Source organism: Zonotrichia albicollis, chromosome 4, assembly GCF_047830755.1.
Source record: "Zonotrichia albicollis isolate bZonAlb1 chromosome 4, bZonAlb1.hap1, whole genome shotgun sequence".
In the NCBI taxonomy this organism is placed as follows: Eukaryota; Metazoa; Chordata; class Aves; order Passeriformes; family Passerellidae; genus Zonotrichia; species Zonotrichia albicollis.
In genome coordinates this window covers 7,373,594-7,396,078 of record NC_133822.1, presented here as the reverse complement: position 1 = coordinate 7,396,078, position 22,485 = coordinate 7,373,594, and the positions used below count along the sequence as shown (strand labels likewise).

General features: G+C 42.6%; 1 protein-coding gene across 3 annotated transcripts in view; it reads right to left on the bottom strand.

Moving 5' to 3' along the window:
• Positions 1-22,485, bottom strand: part of CAMK1D (calcium/calmodulin dependent protein kinase ID) — a 220,173-nt gene that overhangs the window by 44,917 nt on the left and 152,771 nt on the right. The window lies entirely within an intron of this gene.

Here is a 22,485-nt window from a genome sequence, read left to right as displayed (position 1 = left end):
ACCCTGCTTTCCATGCTGTCCTACCCAGAGAACTTCGCATAGGCAGTTCCCTCTGCTAGTGCTGGCCCACTCAGGCTGTAAAGCTCCCCCCTTTTATGATCCCTTGGGGTTCACTTTTCACTCCACTGACCAAGGCTTGGGGTTTCCCTGGAGGAATGCTCCCATTCTTTCCCCAGTAGCGAGTGAAATGCATTCAGGAGTTGCTGCCACTACCTATAGAACATTATTTTATTAAAGTAGCCTGCACCTCTGACAATTTTAAATGCTCTCAGAGGTCCCCTCCTTTACTCACACATGCATGCCCATTTATCTGCAGCCACAAGGTCTTTAGGCAGAGCACAGCCTCTGCCTGGCACTGGTAGGAGACAGTTATTGATGAGGAACACAGATTATCAGTGCAATTCATCACCAGATGACACAAATGAGGAAAGGATCCCACAACTCAAAGAGGAAAGAAAATAAAACCTTGACATCCCACTATTTAATGTCTGCTGTACTGCACTTTTTCCCTGCCTTGCTAGAAATAACACGTTCTGAACCCAATTTTAAATAAAAAATGGCACATTAAAACTCCCTGGAGGAGTATCTGAGGAAACAAAAGAGGAAAGAAATGTTTGAGTAATTGAAATAATAAAACTGTCAGCAAAATACTGCCCTACTAGGGTAAATAAAAGATTTCCATTTTAGCAAGCAAAACCTATTAAAAAATAAAATGTATGTGAACTGTTTCTTCAGCAAGTTGCGCCACTTAGCATATCATAAATAGCACAGTAAAACTTTCTTTAAAAACAAACCTAATAAAGGGAAAATAACAAATGATTACAGTCATTAAATGCATATGGACTGAGAGCTTGCCATTACACAAACACTAGGTAATTCAGCCACTCCAGGCAATAATCTGCTGGAATAATAACATGAAGTCACTTCCCAGGGAAGTTTGGAGCCTGAATGGGAGAGAATGCTACCACTAAAACTGAACATATTCAGCTTTGGAAATGAAAAGCAACCCTGGAAACCTTGAAAGAAAGAAACCAGATAATCCTTCTATTAAGTGCTAGGCAAACAAAACAAACAGCTTACTGACATACTGGCACTATATTGAAACTGCAGGAAAGGTGAAGTTCACCCAGGGTCTGAAGTCCACCAGCAGCCTGAAATAAATCACTAATTCTTTCCTAGTTTCTCAAAACAGGGGTCGTATTTCTCACATATACATATTTATACATACATATGTGCAACTACACAGAGTGTTGCTCCAAGCCCCTCTTGGCCCAGCCCATCTTGTGCCCTGACAAGGGAGAACAGACTCACCTCACTCTCACTGTTCACTGAAGGCAGATACAATTTTATTGAATATGGCTCCTATTAGCTGACTGTCTTTTTATATTTCCCTTGCAGTCCCTTTGTTTCCTGTGGATTGATTGCACTGAAACTTGAGCCCACACAGTAATTAATATCCCAGAATACAGCACATTTCCCATGAAAATGCAGTGTGTGCTGTTTTGCAGGTTCATACAGTTACTTTTGTTACACTCAAGCAATGACTGCTTTAGTAGATACCAATTTACATCACGTGCTTTCCTGCATGAGGAAACTCTCCTTTGATTTTTGCAGAGTATATTTCCACAAAATATTTTTCACTAAATTGACAGAATCTCCCTCCATGCCAGCTCACTCCCTGCCCCCCCTTAAGCCTCATTCTTTAATTGAAGGCCTTTCTTAGTCAGATTTAGTCCAGTGGATCCACTGTACTCGGGCTCAATCTGCTTGTAATTTTATTTCAACACACGGAAAATATTTGCAACCTCTTAAATGATGCACTGCAAACTAGCGCTTAACCCAAGCACTCAAGGGGGAGCAGCCCTCACATTTGCAGGCCCTTGCTTATTGAGAATGCTGACAGCATCTCAGGTCCATGCAGAGAGCCAAGGGTTTCATGCTCCTATTTATTAGTGTGGTGACTCTGTGTTATGGTGCATTACAATTTGCACTTTAGAGTTTCCCTGATGTTGGCAAGATTCCTGGCTGAGCTCCACCTCCCTGGGGTGTTCAACTCAGCACCCAAGGCCTTTCCACATGGAGCTTGTGTCCTTACGGCTTTTCTCCTCCAAGATAGGGTTAACCCAACCACAATGTCATTGGGAATGCTGTTCCCTGCACAGCACCCAAAGACTGACACAAGTCAGTGCTTTGACAGGAGCAAACCAGCAAAGGCAGCTGTGGGAGAGCATCTGAGCTCTAAAATCATGGTGGAGATGTGGCCTGTTGGCTGGTCTTGATCCCAAGCCCCCCTGCCCTGCTGAGATGGGACTTGGCATCTCTTCTGAGCAGACCTGGGCACTCGTAAAGTGTTCCTGCAGTTTGTTCCAGTCTTTAATACTCTGGAATAATTATTTTCTTTTTAATAGCACCATCCAGCTTTGCCTTCTCTATGGCAATTTTGAGGCAGAACTGAAACTGCAGGCAGTAAGAGCAGAATTAGGTCTTTGTTTTAAGGGAATTTAAGACAGAATTTTCTGTCCAGAAAGAGAGGGTAGGAGGGATTTCTTATTAGTGGAAATTAGAGGCCTGCTCCTGTCTTGCAGCTGGCACTGGCTCATGGAGCTGGACACACAAACAACAGCAAAAGGAACCTTTTCCCCCTGAAGATTTCAATCTTGGTTCCCAGCAAAGAAAAAGTCAAAGGACAACCAGCCAAGTTCAGGTACTTGAAAAGCATTTGACTCTGGAGCAGCTCAGGTGTCACACTGTGATCCAGGGCAGCTTCAGCCCTGCCCAGGGACTCAGAGCTGGGCAAAACTCAGCAAAGCTGCCTCTTCTGTATGGATGTGCCTGCTGGGGCTGCCTGGATGGAACATGTGGCTCCAGCCCTTGGTCCTGGCTCAGCCACTGAGCTGTGGCTTTTCCCTGGTTCTCCAAGCAGCTTGGGAAAAGCACAGCACCTGGAGAAGGGGCTGAGCAAAGAGTCCCCATGGCACACGGACACCCCAGAACATGCTTTGCCTGCTTCCAGCAACAGGAAATTATTTCAAAGCAATGACCAGAAGAATAATTTCATTTAGAATGAAAAAGATACAACTAAACTCAGCCATAAATATGAATTTTTAACTCCTAATACATCTTTTACCTGAGGCTACATGCCTTAAGTACATGTTACTGACTAGCCACATGAAAAAGGCTAGAACAAACATTTGAGGTGAAAAGAAATAGGATTTGAGGGGAGGGGGGCAGACATTGCCCTGGTCCTGGTAGCCACACGGTTGCTGGTACAGGCCAGGATTTAATTCCATTAACACCCAGTTTGAGGAGGGACAGCAGAACCCAGCTTGACCATATATATTAAAAGAGACATTATCAGCAATTCCACTGGGGAAACACAGATTGCACTCTGTTTCCTGGGTTTCTTGAGATAAAAGCTTCCAGATCTAGTGTTTCATTAAGGAGACTTCATGTATTGATCACGCAGATGATACAAATCTTTCAGAGGACCTAGGCTGGTGATGGAGTTTGCAATAAATTCCTACAGTTATATTTATAATTTTTTATTTTCCTGACTGGATTTGGGGGAGTTTGCTTCTTCCCAGTTTGATGTTTAAATGCAGATCTAAACTCCCAGCACAAGCTGCCACACTGAATGGCTCAGTTTAGGACAGGTTTCAAAAAACTTTGAAAATACCAATGGTTTTGTACATGGATGAGCCACCTTGTTAATTGGGCTCTCAGCGTGTACACTGTTGGCTGAACTGCCTGCTCAGACAGTAAAAAAGGACCCTGAAAGACCTTGCAATGCTCATTAGAGGCAAAGGAGAGGTCACTCTAACAGTGACCTAATAAATACTCAGGCTCTGTTCAAGGATTGGTGTCAGTTCTTGACACTACAGTTTCCATATTTGTGCAATTTCTAATTTACAGATGTAACTTGTGAGAGACAAGGAAATATTTCAGCATTACAGGACTCACAGAATTCATAGAACGACTAGGTTGGAAGAGACCTTCAAAATCATTGAGTCCAACCCATGTCCCAACACCTCAACTAAACCATGGCACTGACTGCCACCTCCAAACTTTTTAAAAACACATTACTATTTAAACACATTACTATTACATTTAAACACATTACTATTACACCTTCCCTTTACATTAACCCTTTTTACCATCAGTTCATCAGGAAAGAACCAAACTGGCAAAAAAGAAAACAGCCCATGCTGCAGGTAAAGGGAATTATCAAACTTTTTCCAAAGCATTCCATTCCTCTGCAGCACCATCAGGAAAGCAGAAGGTGCAACATTTCAAAGCAGTACTTTGATGAAAAATGAGAACCAAACAAAATTCCCTTGTAATTTAAGGCCCCCAAACTCATAAACAGAAAACAAGAGCCCATCTCTCTGTATTTCTGGTGTTTTTGCCAGCAGAGTGAAACCTGCACCCTCACAATGCAGGTCACAGTACCAGATACCTGCCAGACCTCAGCAGGGCTGCTGGTGGGGGACATCCCCACATATGTTAGCCTTCAGGCAAATAAATACATGAATAAAAGAACAAATAAACACTGGAATTAAAAATAAGTCACATAATAATGGATTCATGTTACCCTTTCTCTTGGTGGGACTGTCAGTGTGTACAGATAAATCCTCTCATTTCTTCACCCCTGCATCCCCCACTGTTACCAAGTGTAGGATCCTTTCTGCTTGTTTTAGGAGCTTGAAAAATAACACCCTTTGAAATATCACTTTGACTTCTTTGCCATTTAGCAAAACACCGATGCTTTTCTTCCTCTTTTGTAGTACAGGCTGGAATTGCTCTGGATCATTTACTGCTTGACAGTTTAATTGCTTTTTATCAGGAGTCTTATTGATGAACTCATCAGTGGTGGATTTACATGAAGAATCCAAGCAAAGCTATTCAGAGCTTGTTGGCTTTTCCCTCCAGAAGGGTGTTCAGTCCACCTGATGCTTCCATGGAGTTCAAGTCATGATCGATTCTCCACTGGACAAGTCACCAAAGCACCATAAATCATGCTGAGTTAGAAGAACCACCCTGCAAAGGCAGACACATCCCTAGGGATTCACTAATGCTGTTTAAACTTGCACATTAGGGATGCTGAACAAAAAAGAGGACTGGTTTCAGAAATTGGAGAAGGAGGCCTTCCAGGACAGTATGAAAAGTAAGTTAAATATGAGCATTACCCTATAATTGTGAGCAGCTTATCTATCCGAAGTTACACAATCACAGTTTCCTACAATATAAATCAGAAAGAGCACAGAACTCAGCATGAAGCTGAAGTGTGAGGGGAGATAAGAAAGACTGAAGGGGCTATTCCTGAGAAGTTCTGCCTTTGAGTATTACATTTCTCTAATGAAGGAATTCTTATTAAGACAAATAATTCAGTTCTTAAAGTGTATTTTGTTTTTAATGGAGGGCTTTTCTGTTTGGCTTTAAACTTCCTCTGCACTGTGAAAAATGCATGAGAACCAGAAAGCAAACCTGGCCAATGTGGTGTTTGAAAGGAAAAAGAAATTGGCCTCCTTCATGTCATTGTTCAAATGAAGCAACACATAAAAGGAAAATGAGTAAACAGATTAATAGATTTTAGACCCAGAAAGGAACATTATGATTCTTTAGTCTGACCTCTTGCAAATAGAAGTACGTGATGAAAATTCTCCTTGTACCAATAATCTGGAGTGTTAATCAGGCAGGGACAGATATTGCTACAGAATTACTGTATGGCCTACTGAGATTTGCTTTATTCAGTAAATATGTCAGAAAACTGCTCTGGCTTTCTCATTTGCAGCACTATCATAAAATATACAGCTTGAAAAAGGTGAGGACTTTCCTCGCTTATTCCTCATTATTGTATTTTTAAATCATCCAGCTTAAAATCTGCTGGCAACATAAATATATGCTCCAAGGCCACCAAAGAAAGGACACAGGATTAGTTTTGGCTTATTTTTCTAGAATGCAGGTGTGTGCATATGGCAGGGATGGATGTTAGCACCTTCTCCTTTGACAGTGCTATTCAACGTCAGAATCATTCAGGCTGGAAAAGACCTTCAAGAACATCAACCTTTGACCAAACAACACCATACTCACTAAAATATATCCTGAAGGGCTACAGCAACTCCCTTTTTGAACATTTTCTGGGATGGCAACTCCACCACTTCACAGGACAGCCTGTTCCAGTGCTTGCCAATCTTTGAGCAAAGAACATTTTCCACATATCCAACCCAAACCTTCCCTGGTGCTACATAAAGCCATTTTGTCTTGTCCTGTCAAGAGTCTCCTGGCAGAAGAGATCCCACCTCATTACAGCCTCTTTCCAGGTTGTAGAGAGAAAATGCAAAGAAACATTGCCACAGCATTTATTCAGTTTTTTTCAGCCCTGTGATGATGGCTGCTCCAAAGGGCTGCTCCCCACCCTGAGGAGTTGTTTGGGCAACAACTAGGCAAAAATGCTGTGGCCATTTTCTGAATCCAACTGAGCAAACTAACTAACTTTCCTCCTGCATTAAAAGTTTCATGTGACATTTGCTGACAGCTGTAGTGAGGTTGTGCCTTGGAGAACAGAGCTGTTTCCACTGGGGCAAGACTCTGGAAAGCTCTGCTCAGGGATGTAACACAGCTTGGCAGTTAAAATCTTTGGAGACAGCACTTTCCTTCACAGAATCCCTACTGCAGAGATCTTTTGAGTCCATGATTCTTCAAGGTCAATGCTCTCTTGTTTTATGCAAAATTTTATTCCATATTCAAAGATTACACATTATATTCAAAATTTCCCCTGGTCCCATCAGCTGTAAAAGGTGTGACTGAACCAAAGGCAACCAAATGACAAAGGACATCAAGTTTTTAAGTCTTTTGTGATTACACTGTTCTGAGTGACGGCTTATGAGAGCCCTTTAAATGCCAGCAGCCCACTTGCCCTGTCTGTGCTCATTCCCCAAGGCAGTGGTGCATGGAGGAGATTTGGGACCTGCCAGTGACAGCAACACTCCCTCTGAGCTGCCACAGGAGAGAAATCAGTGTTTCCACTGAAAACACCACCATGCACTCAAATCCTAAGAAATAACCACAGCAAAACTGCACATTCCAGCACTCTGCTGAGGTCTGCAAACACCATGATGTGCAGAAGATGGGCACATCCTTTCTTCCACTCTTCTGAGCTCCTACAGTTTGACTGGCATCTCCACAGGAATCATGCAATCATCCTGGGATTAGCAAGCGGATCGCACTCAGGTGGGCTCCTTGTCATTTGAAAAAAGACCTGTGGAGGTGGTGAAACACTGGGACAGGTTCCCAGACTGGTGGTGGATGTCCCATCCCTGGGAACATCAAAGGTCACGTTGGACAGGGCTCTGAGCAGCCTGGTGCAGTTGAAGCTGTCCCTGCTCAGTGCAGAGGGTTGGGCTGGGTGACCTTTGAGGTCCCTTCCTACCCAAAGTATTCCATGATTCTATGACAAAAGTCGGCACTTCAGCCTGTTTATCTTCATGGTTCTGCATAAAATGGAAAGGCAAAGCTGAAGCCCAGAAGGGGTGACTTTTATCTGTACCAGCTTGATATCACCATATCCCTGCAAACAATTGACCAGTGGAAAAAATATCATTTTAAAAAATGTCGTTAAAAAGACACAGTATGTATTAAATATCTCAAAAGCATAGTTTTAAAAGAACGAATTGATCACTGGTTTACTCATTTCCTTCTGTGGGATGTCAGTAAATCAGCTCATTCTTGCTCGTTGTGTGTGTGTGCATATATATATATATGTATATATATATGTACATATATATATATATTTATATATATTTATATTTTTATATATATGATCTTGTTGCCTCAATCTTTTTCACTTTGCTTCTAAGAAACAGAGAAGTACAGGTCTGTAACAAACCACTGCTCAAAATACATTTTCCAGTATCTGAAGGCTGGAACAATGTACTTCCTAATTGCTGTCTTATTCCTCCACCTCTCCACAAAACAAGTGGACAGTTAAAATCTGGAGGAGATTCCTCACCTGACAACAATTTAAAACTAGGTCATGTTTCAGCACTAATAGGTTTGGTTTATTTTCCTTTTCACTTGTTTTCCAATGGAAACCAACCTGCGTGTCCTGCCAACATTAACTAGGAAGAACAGACCTAAAAATAATTAAAACTGATGCAACTGAAAATGAATACTGTAAATTACAGAATATATAGTAAACAATTTTGAAATACAAGGTGAATGCAGGACTGAGAATTGTACTAAACAACAGAAAGGAGCATAGGAAAGTGCAATAAAGTCACTCTCCACTGGAGCTTAAACAGCCCAGATTTTCAGTGAAATACATTTAATAGAAATTTGGGGTGGTGTGAATATTCCTTTTTCTGAGACTGACTTGTTTTCCACTTACTTTCTCACAAGTTTGCAGGCAGATGTCATAAGAGAAATAGCCAGTGTAAAGATAGTATTGACTAATACCTGTCTTAGTGAAGAAAGAGCTTTGAAGATCCTTATATCCCCTGAATCTCACATAAATTCTACTTTTTTCAGCTTATCTGTAGGATGTACAGCATTGAATCATCCCTTTGTCCTAGAGAAACACAACCCTGGAAAATTTATTTTGAACCAAAAAAAAAAGGATAAATGCTGTCAACTGGTCAAGATTTATTGTTGCAAATATCAACTTTCCAAGCAGTTTGTAGAAACAATAAATTGTGAGCTAAATATTAAAACCAAACAGACCAACTTAACTCTAAGTTATACAGGCATCTTGTTTCATCAAGATATAGTTTATAGTTGTTGCAACAACTATATATAAATTTAAATTGTCGTTATTATGCTCTCCAACTTTTGAGTGCCAAGAAAGTTGCAGAGAATTGATAAAGAAACTTCAGAATTCTAATTGCTCATAATGAAGTATTTCTTAAGAAATGTACAAGTAACTCAAGTACAAGGAAAAGCCCATTTTATTCTATATGCACTATTTTAGAATACAGAATTTTTATAAATATCAGGAAATACACATTGGAGTTGAAATATGTGTTGGAGTTATCAAGGACAATTCCCTGAAATATTCTGTGGCCATGAAAAATCAAGCAGGAGGTTTAGGACAAAAATGAGTACAAAACAGAAAATAATTTGTCCTCCTAAACATTCATGGAACACTCCCACTTTCAATACTTCTGACAAAGTTCATCTCACCAAATCTTGCAAGTTTAGACAATGAGCACCAGTGTGGGTGCTACCACACTCCTCTCCTCCAGCCAGCACAAGGGAGGGAGCAGATCTAGGGTGTGAGGGGCAGAAATGTCCATTTCTGTGCTCATTTGGGCAAACCCCACCTTGATGATCTTTATGGAAAGATGTTTTGGCCAAAACTATAATGAAACTTGTGGAAGTACAGAGAAGAAAAGCAAGCAAGACTAGAGAGACTCTCTGTGAGCAGAGAGAATGTGTTTTAGAAAGAAAAGAGATGGCAGAGAGAACACTCTACAGAATCATAGATCCACAGAAACATGGAATTATTTAGGCTGGAAAAGACCTCTAAGATCACCAGGTCAGACCATTAACCCAGCACTGCCAAGTCCACCACTAAACCACTCATGAGAAGGGTGGAGCATGGACAAGGGAAATATAAAAAATCATTTCACACCACAGATAAGAAATGGGAGACCTAATGGAATTAGCAGGTGGTGGATTTAAGACAAAAGCCTTTGTCATCTGAAGAGCAATCCTGGAACAGATGAATCTTTGGTATGACCCAGTAAAACTGCACTTGTTCTTATGCTTGCACTCATCAAATTAATTACTGAATTATTCACTCAGCTCTGGTCTGAATGTGCATACCTACATTAAGGGGGTCTTTTGATTTATTCACTTAAAATCAAATATGACATATTCAAAGATTGTAAAGCCTTTATGATAATCTAATCTGACCCCAGACAAAACAAAGACAGTACAATTTTTGCCTCTGATCCATTGCTCCTGGCTGGACAAAAGACTATCATTTGGCAGTGTAGACAGGCTTGACTTAGAAGATACCACTAATCCCTTGTCTGCTTTGTCCAGCAGTTAATTACACACACTGACTAATTACACTGAGGTTTTTTCCAATGATAATTTTGGATGTTCTGTCACTGGAATCCTTTCAACACTGCCTGCAGACTCTTTAGCTGTATTGGAGAAACTTCACTCTAAGTGTTGGTAGACTCATTCTATTTGCCTCTATCTGAAGCAAATCTCTCAAAAAGTTATATACAACAGCCACCTGAGAAGGTATCCATTGAGAAAAGCTAACTAGAAGCTCATTCCAGTTCTCCATTTGGAATGTTAAATTACCCTGTTAAGTACCTTCACTTACCTATGCATCAATAATGAACGAGCTGTTCCTGGGCAGGATATTGACCAGTACTAGGTACCTGCATTTCAATCAAATATAACCTAAACAAAAGATACAGTTTCCAATTGCTCACTTCTCAACATCATTTAATCACTCTGCCTCATCTTGTGAGTTTATCTCACTGCTATTCAATCAAGATATTCCTGTTTTCCACAGTGAAGAGTGAATTTCTGCAATTTTGAGTGGTGTGGAGACACATCAATCTAATTTCTTACAGCTCGGATGCAATCTCAGCTAAATAAAACTTACATGACTGTTAAGAGCAATACTATATATTTAGCCAGGAAATTCAGTTTCAAAAGGGCACTTTGTAATGTCATTGAAAGAACAGGAGAAATAGGTAGTGTGCTGAGAGAGTAGCTGTGTGCTGAGACAGAGGAATTGGAAAAGTACAAATCCGTGGCTAATTCCAAGTCTTGCACTTGCAAGATAGTGTGTCTTTAGGCTCAGCTGTAGTATGATAACAAATAGTGAAAGAGACAGAAGAAAAGAGATGTAACCCCTAAGGAATAGGGAAGAGCTGATGTTGTGGTGTGGCCAATGGACAGTGTAAATTACAGAATATTCATGAGCTTATTACTTGCTGTATAAGTGTCTAATGCTCTCTTCAATAAACAGAGCTTGCTGAACACTCATATTGAGGGTCTTGAGCCTTCCCTGCACCAAGACAAATAACTCTTTCTGCAACAGTAGTGCATTTGTAAACCTAAGGATTGTGCATAAATTAATTAATCTCCTTCCCAGTCCCCTCTAAAGGGGGACAGCAGGCACAGGTCATGGTGAGTGAGGATGAGCCACACACAGAGCTAAACCAAACCTGTCAAAACCAGTTCATGGCAAACACACTGGTGTAAATCCCAGTGCTCCAACCCCACTGTAACCCACAACTGCTGAGCTCTGCTTGATGTGTCCCACCTGGGGCTCTCACCTATGAATGAACCAAAATTTTCACATCACCCACTCCTTCCCAGCTCCCTCCATGCACAAACCCTGTGAGTGGGTTCGTGGTGCTGCCTGTGCCTTTCAGAGGGGCCAGGAACAGCCCAGGCCCCTAAAGCTCTGTGTTTATCTGCAGATGGCCAGCTGCCCTCTCCCAGTAACAGCAGCTCCTTTCCAAGCTGAGCCTTTGCACAGATAAGGCACAGCAGGGACCAGAGGACCTGCTGATTTATTGTGCTTTGGCTGGAGGGTGGGCAGCACAGATATTCTCTCACGGCCTTGAGGGAAGATTTATGATGTACAAAAGAGGCAGTTTCTTAAGGAAAAAAAAAAAAAGGCAAAAAAAAGCATCTGGTCCTAATTCTTGATACTCTCAAAAAACCCCTCAGAATTCAGGCATGTGAAAGAGAATGGCCCATGTGATTTCTGCTCTTCAACTGCCATGGGATGAGAGCTCCTCAAGGAAATTCTGTCCATGGCATCCCCAGGAGAGATGGGAGGAATGAGGCACCACCAGCAGCAAATGAAACAAACCTGGCCAGCAGAGAGAACAGCCTCCAAAAACGCTGGGAAATCATGAGGGAAACCAGCTGGGCATGGAGAGGGCAGAAAGGGAGATCCTGCCAACACCCTGTGCTGGCTCACTCTGTGTTGGCTGCCTGGCACTAAAACCAGGTACCACAGGCATAGATTTACTGCTTTTATTCTGTGCAATAGCTGAATTTACTGCCTTTAGAAGGAGATAAACTCGAACCTTCTGGGAAGGGAAGTATTTGTTAAAAGATCTATTAGGAGCAGAGCTCACAGAAAAGAAGGTTTCCAGAACGCCCTGCATAACACAAATGTGCCCCAGGGTTTATTTTAATAATTCTTCAATTATTGCCTTGCTGGTGTCTGTTTTAGTCCAGGCCATGGAGATGTTTCTAATGGAAATCATCAATTCATCACAATTTCCAAGAATATAATCACAGAGATGAAAACAGACACATGTTCACGCTAATAATGAGGACTACAGAAAAAGTGGGAAGATTTTATGATTCTGTTATTTTTAATGGCAGCTATTTGCTCCTGTGTCTTAACAAACTAGGCTGGACAACTTCCAGGCATTCTGGTTTTTACTGGGACTGTCCCCTGGCCTGGGGAGAGATTTTAAATATCCATTTATACATTATTGCTCCAAGGCTGCCATCTATTCTAACACTTTACAGTTTCCTTGACACAGAAAATGCAAGGCTCCAGCTATTTCTTCGTTAATCAACACAAGTAGCTCCACAGTAATTTTATTTTCAAGACAGAAGAGTGAATCGATGCCAAGAAGCCAACCCTCCCAGGTCATACTCCATATTTTAGGAGTTTGTGTTACAATTGTCTTGCCTATTTCTGTAATAATTTTTAATGATGGATTAGTGACAAGCTGTAAAAGCTTATGTTTGTAGAAGTAAACCCATGATTGATACAACAAAGATTCAAAGTTAGCTGGGAAAATGGAGAAAAGCTTGAGCAGATTGTTTCACATGCAGAAATCTGTGGGAGCTACAACCAGCACCAAAAGTCCAATATAGAGCTGTTCCAAGACTCTCCTCTGTGTCACAGCAAACACCTTGGTCATCTGCTGGGGGAGGGCACAGTGATCCTGCTGCCATCCCACACAACAGCATCCTAAAAATCTCTTTCTTAAGAGTGGTATCCCAAAGGCAGCTCCTGGTAAGCCCCACAACCAGGCAGAGTGGGCAAAAAGTGAAGACATGGACCTCATTCCCCTCAAGTTCTCCAGCCTCCAAAGCATCCAACAGGGTTATCCCAAAGCCCAAAACAGACCTTGCTGATGCCTCCTGTTAGCCATGCTCTGTGCAAAGCTCTCCTTCAGCCCTACCCCCTGGGGATTGTAAAGGATGTAATTTCCCCATGTTTCACATTTCATTCTTAAACTGCCCTGTAAAATCCCATTCATGAGCAGGCCCCAAGCACCCGCAGGAACACAAGCTGTAAAAGTGCACCAGGCTCCAGCCACGGAACTGCCTCTCCCAGCTCAGCCTCGCTGCTCCTGGCAGGCCCAGGGCAGGACAGGGCTCCAGGAGGGGGAATTCTGCAGGAACACTGGCCACAGGGCAGCTGTGTGCCAGCACAAGGCCTCTGGGGCCTTATCCCACCTCTGGAGCATCCAAAGGGTCGTGCTGAGCTGGCCTGAACTGCCACCCCAACAGCTCAGTACATCCATGGGGAATCCTTAATTGCTGTCTACTTAATTTGGCCAGTACAGGATCTGTCAAGGTCCTGGGCATTCCTGCTGAAAAAACTACATGACCTCATAATTCCATGGATTCCTTAGTGATTTAGAAAAAAAAAAAAAATTTGTAATCTTCCTTTTCCACTTTGTAGGGATACTCCTAGGACCTGGAGTACCCCAATATCTCCAATCCTGGCTCCTAAGCATCTGCTGTGTATGTTGAAAAGACAGAAACGTGGAAATTAAAATCAAAACCTCCTCCTCCATCCCAAATTGATCAAACCTAAAAAATAATCTAGCAAATATAACCCTGGGATGTGTGATTTACAAACTAAGAACATTAGGGAGTTAATAAAATAGATGGACACAGGGGTTTTTTCCTAATACAGTAGTCAAAGCACATTGCAAAAATTCATGGACAAAAATAAAATGAGTCTTTGGCTACAGGGCTCATCAGCCTTGCACAGCAATCCTGAGTGTCCAGATTTTGGCAATAGCATCTGAAAAATGATGCCTGAAGAATAACACTATTTTAACTCCTTTTTTTTAAAAGAATCTATGCACTGTATGTGCATATAACCCATGAGAGAGCTTTTTATGGTCCTTACTTTTGTCAAGCTGTTGCCTCCCACCACCTTGGAGCCTGCACACTGATGCACAAGTATTAGAATAAAATTTTCAGTGCAACTGCTCTCCTGCGTGAGAGGGATTCAGAGACTGGGACCAGAAAAAGGTTTTAAAAGTCACTGCTCTCAGTCCAGTCACTGCTCTGCTGATCCAAAGGAAGAGACCAAAACAAAGTACTAAGAGAGTAAACATCCCCAGCTCCATGCTGTGACTGCTCTGCCATCAATCTTTGGTTGCCTGTGCACCAAGCAAAGTTTCACTAACACCAGATATGGCAAAGAAATTATTATTACTGCAGTATTTACATCTGATACTCACAAAATGAAAGCTACCACACAATGCCACAATTCCCCCCAGGATTCTGGTGCCAGTGGATGGGAGGTGTGAGATATTCAGGATCACTGCACTCCTGTACAAACACGGAGGCATGGCCAAGGCAAGAGCTTCACCTTGGGGATCCGCCTTTAACTTTTGCTCTGCCTCACATTTCCTCTGCAACCTTGGGCAAGCCAGTGAAGGATGACTCTGAAAAGGGACCTGGGTCCTTGGAGAGGGAATTAGGGTTTGGATAACCCAGGTGCTGCTGCTGCCAGCAGGTCAAGGCTAACAACTGTGAGCAGCAAAGCTCCCAGGACTTGGGGCACAAACTCTGACCTCTGTTCCAGATGTAAGAGAGGAGAGGAGAGGAGAATCAAGTCAATAGATCCAACACTTGGAAAGTGCCCTAAACCACAGGATGTTTTCCATGCTTCCATCTGAAAATATTCCACCTCTCAGAAAATGACTGCAGACTCCCTCAGCACCATAACACTTCCTCAGCACTGCGACTGCCAGATTGATGCCAGTGTCATGGAGCAATAACAGGGCCCATTAAAGTGAATGTCAGTTGTTCCCTTAACCTTTCTAGAGAGACAGATTAATCCCTTCAAGAAATATGTTCATCCTGTCATGTTTTTATGAGATGGTAATCTTAGTCCACGCCTTCCATAACTGAAGGAAAAGTCCCCGTGCTGACTTTGGCCTTGCAGCTGGAGTGTCTGTCCCTCCAGCAGGAAAACCAGGTGTGTTTATGCAATGGAAGGAGCCATTCACTCTCATCATGTGTTACAGACCACTATGGAAAACAGATTTCACACTGATGATTTATAAAGTGCTCTAGGCAGCCCTTAAATAATGAGTTATAGCCAGGTATGAACATCCAAAACCACTGATGAAAAGGCTCTCCTGCTCTTGCTGTGTATTTCTGCTGCTCTGGTTTGCAGGAGCTCAGCTCCCTGGTCCAGGTCCTCAGCCCAGTGCCAGAATTGACCTCAGTGCCACAGATGTCTGTTTTCTATTTGGCCTGTGGTATTCCCTGTGCAATATTAAAATGTCATCAATTCAGTTTAATAGGCCAAGTAAAGGCCTTATTCAACCATTTAACAGCTAAGTAAAACATAGGGCAAATGCATATCAGTCCAGGGACTGCATTAAAAGTTTAAGGGTTCAATTAAGAAGCATCTCACTGGTGTGTTCTCAGGAGGTTAGGAAAACAGAAATGCCAAATATTTCCCTTGTTGCAGCTGTTAAGCACCAGGCTGGAAACCCCTTGTTAAAGTGCTTTTTGTTACAGTGCCATTCCAGTACATTAAAAGAACCTCTGTAAAATACTCCATAAAAATAACCTATTTATTGCAAGAATGGAGCTGATATTTATATGATTTGGGGTTTTTTTATAATTGTTTTTATTGTTGTTGTGCTGCAAGGTCCTGCCTTAAGGGCCACCTGAATGAAGAGGTGCCCAACTCTCCTACAAGGCAATGCCTGATAGCCCAGTGCTCCCAAGGCTGAAAGCTCTGACACAAAACCAGCTGAACTTGAGTTTCAGAGCTGTCCAAACCCCTATTTAAAGATGCAGAACCAAGCTGCAATATTACATTTTTTTCTATGGTTCAGCATCCTTAAGGACATGGTCACCCAGGAGAAAGAACATGTTAATTAATAAGTGTTTTCAGATTCAAGCAGACACTGACAATACAATGGGCTAACAATTTTGTTGTAGAATAACAACCACATCCCAAAACAGCTCAGCTTGCAAGAACAGACATCCTTTGGGTCGAGTACAAGAGATCCAGGTTCTGGGCCTCAAACAGATGTGTTCATCACACAACCAAGGTGTGTTCATCACATAACCATGGTGTGTTCACCACACAGCCATGATGTGTTTATCACATAACCATGATGTGTTCATCACATAACCATGATGTGTTCATCATACAGCCATAGTGTGCATGTCCCTCACAGACACCACCACAAACCTGGCCCAGCAGGTTTGTGGCCTCAAACAGATGTGTTCATCACACAACCAAGGTATGTTCATCATATAACCAAGGTGTGTTCATCACACAGCCATGGCGTCCATGTCCCTCACAGACACCACCACAAACCTAGCCCAGCAGAGAAAATGGCATTACTGTGCAATAAGGTTGTCCCTGCAGCGTTAGACCCAACCTGGCACCCACAGGTTCCTGCACTGGACCTCTTGGCCACCCTGAGATCAAGACTCCCACAAAAGATCAGGCTGATATGCCATGCAGAGACTGGGAAAAAAAGCAGCAGCTCCTCAGTGGAGCAGTGAGATCACAAGACTGGGCTTGCTCCAGAGACAGACGGCACAACAATAGTCACGATTTCTGCTGCCGTCGTTATTTATAGGCACAAAAATGTAGATCATTTAGCAACTCAGAGTGAGCTGCCAAACAGAGAGAGAGAGAGACAGCAGCTGAACCCACTGCTGAACAGTCAGCCATGGTTCAGGACATTCCCTCCTGCAGCAGCAGATGCAAATGCTGCAGGGCAGCAGCTCTGGGCAGGACAGTGCAGTTCTGCTGCATCTGGTCCATGCTGGCACATGAGCCACCAACCAAGGCAAGATGGAAAATTTCAATATCCATACTGAAAAGAGCAGTGAGATGCTGAGCTTTGAATCCCTGCAGTCCACTGGCATTTTATCCCGTCTAATAAAAAGAAGCTTTGATTTTGGCCCTGAGGTCCTCAGACAACAGATGGGACACAGCATAAAGATGTGATCCCACAAATACTGTGTGCAGAACCCCAGCTGCTGGGAAAGACAAATGCAATCACCTAGAAAAAACAGATATGAATGATTTCAGCAGGTCCCAACACAGTGAGTGGGGACTGTGGACATGCCAGGTCTCCTCTCTGCCATGCTGCTCTGCCCTGTCACTCTGATGGAGCTTTCCTCTCCTGGTTTAGGGTACTGATGATGGTCAGAGCTCATGCTCTGTGCTCCACCTCTCCTCAGATTTGGGGAGGTCACCTTGTCCCCCTGCCCTCATCACCCCACTTGGGAAATACCCATCCCACAGTGCTGGGGGTTCAGACCACAAGCTGCCACGGCCCTCACAATGAACACAACACTGAAACTGAAAACTGGGAGGAATTAACTTATTTTTTGTTTATTTTCTGCAATTTGGTACAACTAAACCCAAACATTAAACGTATTTTCAAACAACAGTCACACTGGGAATAGATCACAGGGCACAGTGCAAAAGCAAGCAGTATTTCAAACATTAATGCTTTTTATTAAACAAATAAAACACTCTGACAAATGCCTCAGAGTCTACAAATTATTCTCACAACTATGCAGAACGACTTTATGTTTCAGGTTTGGGCATTGTTTAAAATTTACTGTAGTGCTGTTTTAAAGAAAAGTCAATTTATTTCACCCAAGTGTAGATTTAAGACATCAGAGAGCCATCTGGTGGTTTGATTGCTTTCTAATTAAAATTCATCTCTTGGGCTCTTGACTTCCTCTGATGCAGAGCTAAAGTTGTCTGCCCCAGAGCATAAAAGCAGAAAAATCAAAACCAGTAAGATGTGTGAAAGTAAAATTTTAGCATACAGAATTTCAGAAAATATTTTTGCCATTGATTTGTAAAAGTGAGCAGTCCACAAAGCACTGGTGATGTGTTTTCTCTCTGATTTATCTTTTTCACAAGATTAGAAGTAGCATAAAGTTTCACAAAAATCATCCCATGATGCAAAAAGAAAAGTTTTAAGTATGAGAAAAAAAAGTATTTCTATGGAATTGATGTTTTGTTTCTTAGAAAGCTTCATTGGTTTCCCCTATGACTTCCTAAATCTTGAAAGAGAACTGAATCTGTGGCTTTGGGAATGCAGAAAGCAAGAAGGAAAAAAAGAAAGAGAAAAACCTCAGATACTAAAATTAAGCATTAAGCTAGTTCAGGCATTCCCCTGTCATTATTTTTTTTTTTCCAGGAGGGAATCAAAGCCCCATCCCCAGGGTCTGGATGGGTTCCCACTGCTGGGGGAGGGTGGGGGTCCCAGCCTGGCCCAGGGACCTGGAACCAGCAGAACCTGCAGCTCCCCTTCCTGCTGGGCCTGCCCAGCTCTGTGTTAGGAGTGCGGGAGCCTGGCTGCCAAACCCACCTTGCCCAGGGCTCAGCACAGGAAGAACTCGATAATTTGGCTAATTAAGTTAGTGCCAAGCTCATTACTGGTCAGAGACTGGAGTAAAAAACACCAGGCTGCTTAGGGAGCTTTTCCCACCCTCAGGGATGGCAACAGCTGAGTGTCTTCATTATGATGGGTTTTACTGTCAACCCCTCTACTGCAGCTAAATGCAATTTGGGATGCCCAGTCCCTCCTGGCATTTGGCCCTTATCTTTATTCCTGCACAGCCTAGTCCTAGTCCTAGTTCTTACCTCTCTGTTGTTGTACAGAGTGGCCTCTGCAAGTTTCATTCCCAGATCTGAACCTTCTAAACTGTTCAGGCAGGGCCAGGGAGGGTGTGCAAGACCACTCCTGGGACAAATCTACCCTCATGATACATCCCAGTCTGGATCAGGGTCACCACTGGCACTGCTGGGATTAAGACAAACTAATCCTCATGCTTTGGTGGAGAAAAGAAAACCCAAGAAAACCCAAATTTGCCAAGTTTCATTGGTAAGGTCCGATTAATAATTGTGCAAACCTCTCCCTGGACTATGGAGAAGTGTTAACAAAGGGAAAACCAAGAGTTAACCAAGGGCAAAGATTATATAAATACAGAAATACCAGGCAGTATTTCCTCTCTGGAGGACACAGCAGATGTCATTTCCAGAAAGGGTGGCAGGAGTCACATCTGAGCTGCAGCAAAGCATCTCTGTGCTGCTTTCTGGACAGCAGCAAAGCCTGAGCTCTGGGATGCCAGGGCTTTCCTGGAGCTCACACAACATCGTTCACCTGTCTGTGTTTGCTTGTAAAAAGACCCAAACCAACAGGATCCTGATTTCAGCCTTAATTGGTGCTACTGCTTCCATCAAAAAGCACAAAGGAGAAAAGTTCCTTAGAAACAAAACAGCAATTTCTGAGCTTTGTAGCAAGAGGAGGACAGCTACTGGGTTTGTTTTATACATTTGGCAGGGATATTGAGTGATTCATTCCTCCTTCAGTGTTCAGTTCATGTTTCTCTTCCTCAGCCACTTTTTCTCCTTATTTCTAGTACTTTCATCCTTTGTATTTCTCCCTGATCCCCACAGGAGGAGCCTCAGTACCACATTAGCAGGCAGAATTTGAGATTGCCAAAGAGCTCCTGCAGTTTCACCCCATACACAGGGCTGTCCTTCCAGTTATTAGCCAGGAAAGATTTATTTTAAATGACTGTGAAAGAGCACACTGATCAGTCTGGAAAGATTTTCTAGGGATATTTTCCATGGACTGAGATCCCTTTAGTCAGGGACACTTGGCACATCAGGAGCTATAATATGAGAATGTGACTCTCAATTCCATGTGGAGGGGGTTATTTATGGGGACAAAGTTACATCAGAAAGCATTTGCAGGATCACAAGATGAAATGTACCTTTAACACCTTCTCTTCCAGCAAATCACAGGAGATTTCTGAAGTGTTGGAGAGTAGCTGGTTATACAGCTCCAGCCTGCAAATGGGCAAAGCTAGGTTCTGAAAATTGTGTCTTTCTGTTTTGACACCACCACAGGCTCCTTCTGTGCCCTACAGCACATTTTCCCCTTCCAAATGTTTCACATCACCTTCTGCTGTTTTTTTCTGATCTGTGAGCTCCAGGGCTTGTGAGATCTCCAGGGTTAGAGCAATGGGTTAGAGCCTTACCAACCTCTCAGCACCACAGCATCCCCACATCCTGGGAGCATGGACGGATCCCTCCCTGTCCATCCTCTCAGGTTTTGCAAACAAAAGAGGATGGGATGCATCACCCCACCAACCAGGATCCACCCAGAGCACATCCATGGGCCCAGGATGCTGGAGGTGCTCCCAGGATGCCACCTTAGATTTGGCCCTTGTGCTAAAAGAGAAATAAATCTTAGCTGGCCTCTGGTTTCAGTTCTGGAACAGAAAAACAATTAAACCCTACTTCTCCAACTAAAATTTGCTGGTAGTAGAAATAGTTGCTGGAGCAACTGCCTCTCAGTGCTCTAAGGCTGGTTAATTAGAAATCTATTGATTGATGTTATATGAGAAATAACAGATCTTTTATTTTTCAGATGTTTAATTATTAATAAATTAATGAGATGGAAACTGAAGTGCAAGGAAGAAATGGTTCTTAGTCTGAAGGAAGTTAATATAAAATCTAAAATGCATTCTCTTCCACCTTATTAACTTTGAGATTGATGTAATATCCTCAAGAGGTTTAGTTGTCTCTTCTCTTAAGTTTATATTCAGATTTGCACAAAAGTATTTTCTATATTCAGACTAGATCTTAAAATAATTTTCTTTTACAGAGTGAATTTTCGTATTTGGGAAAAGGAAAACAGAACAAAGCCATTTATAAAATGGTAAAATCTGAAGACAAATGTTACTCAGAAAATTTTTACTCCAGAGGAGAATCAGCCTGAGACAAGTTTTCCATCACTAAAACACAAAATGTACTATGCAAAATTTTAGGAGGAAATTCATTATAGGGCCCATTATAGACTTCAGGGAACCAGACCCATTGGCAATATTATCCAGTTTCTGCTCTCATTTTCTTGGCATTAGAGGCAATTTCAAACCACACTAGACAGAAGGAGGGAGAAAAACTCCTGCATCATTCTGTCCATCAAATTTTTAATTGTTGTCTCTGGGTTGCAGAATTGCTCTCCACTTCTCTGTACTGCTCAGCTTTGAGTGACAGATCTGCTCTCATTTCATTCAGAGAACTTCAACCACTGGGAAAGTGTGTCCTCATATTCATAATAAAAATTTCCTTTCTTTCATACCTTTCTCCCTTTCATACCATTCCTACTCTCTCTGAGGTGGATGTCTCAAACCCAGCACCACCATGGAAACCTCAGCTTTGATGTCCTTTCAAAGTGTGGCTGCTCCCCAATGGGATGCTTCCCAAATTCTCCTGCCCATCCTCTGTGAGCTACCATGGGAATCACCACAAATCCTGTCATGATCTCTTCCTCTTACTGAGGGCATCTGGAAACCCCATCACCAATGCCCAAACCACAAACACTTCTTCCCTGCCACTGGGAAACCCTGGTCTGTTTATGGAGCCCATGTTACTGTCTTCTAAAATTCAAAAGAATATGTTAAAATTACCATAACTTAATGTCACAGGAGAGATGAGCTCCAAAGTTTTCTTTGGAATTCCTTTCCGAACAGAATTTTCTGCAGCCGGTATTTACTTTTCCCTGAAAAAAAATGGATATACTTCCTTCTCACCTCAGTCAGAGCCTGAATCACAGCTCACTGAGCATATGGAAAAACTCACTGTGACTTCAGTGGTTTTGAGCAATGTTCCACATGCACATGTAAGATTTTAACCCAAGTGCCCTCCCAGAGCATGGTGTCATAGAATCACCGATCCTCAAGATCCTTGAGTCCAACCATGCCCCAACCCCTCAACTAAACCCTGGCACCCAGTGCCACATCCAGTCCTTTTTTAAACACATCCAGGGATGGTGACTCCACCACCTCCCCAGGCAGACAATTCTGGTACTTTATCACTCTTTCCATAAAAAACTTTTTCCTAATATCCAACCTTTATTTCCCTTGGCGCAGCTTAAGACTGTGTCCCAGACTGGGGGTTTGCTGATGTTTCTTCTTGAGAAACAGAGAGACCTGCAGAGCCACACTTGCTGCTGCAGGTTAACAGCACCACAGGCATTGTCTCCTGGCTTTTTTGACACCTGCAGTCAGAGTTTGGAATCAGAAAAGTCTGTCACTGCTTTTCAACAGTGGCCAGTTTCTCTCCCCTAGCAGCCTGCATCCACCACATACTGTGCATAACATACCCATAACATATTCATTATTGCTTGGTCAAAGTAACCTTTTGAGCTCTTTTAAACTCTT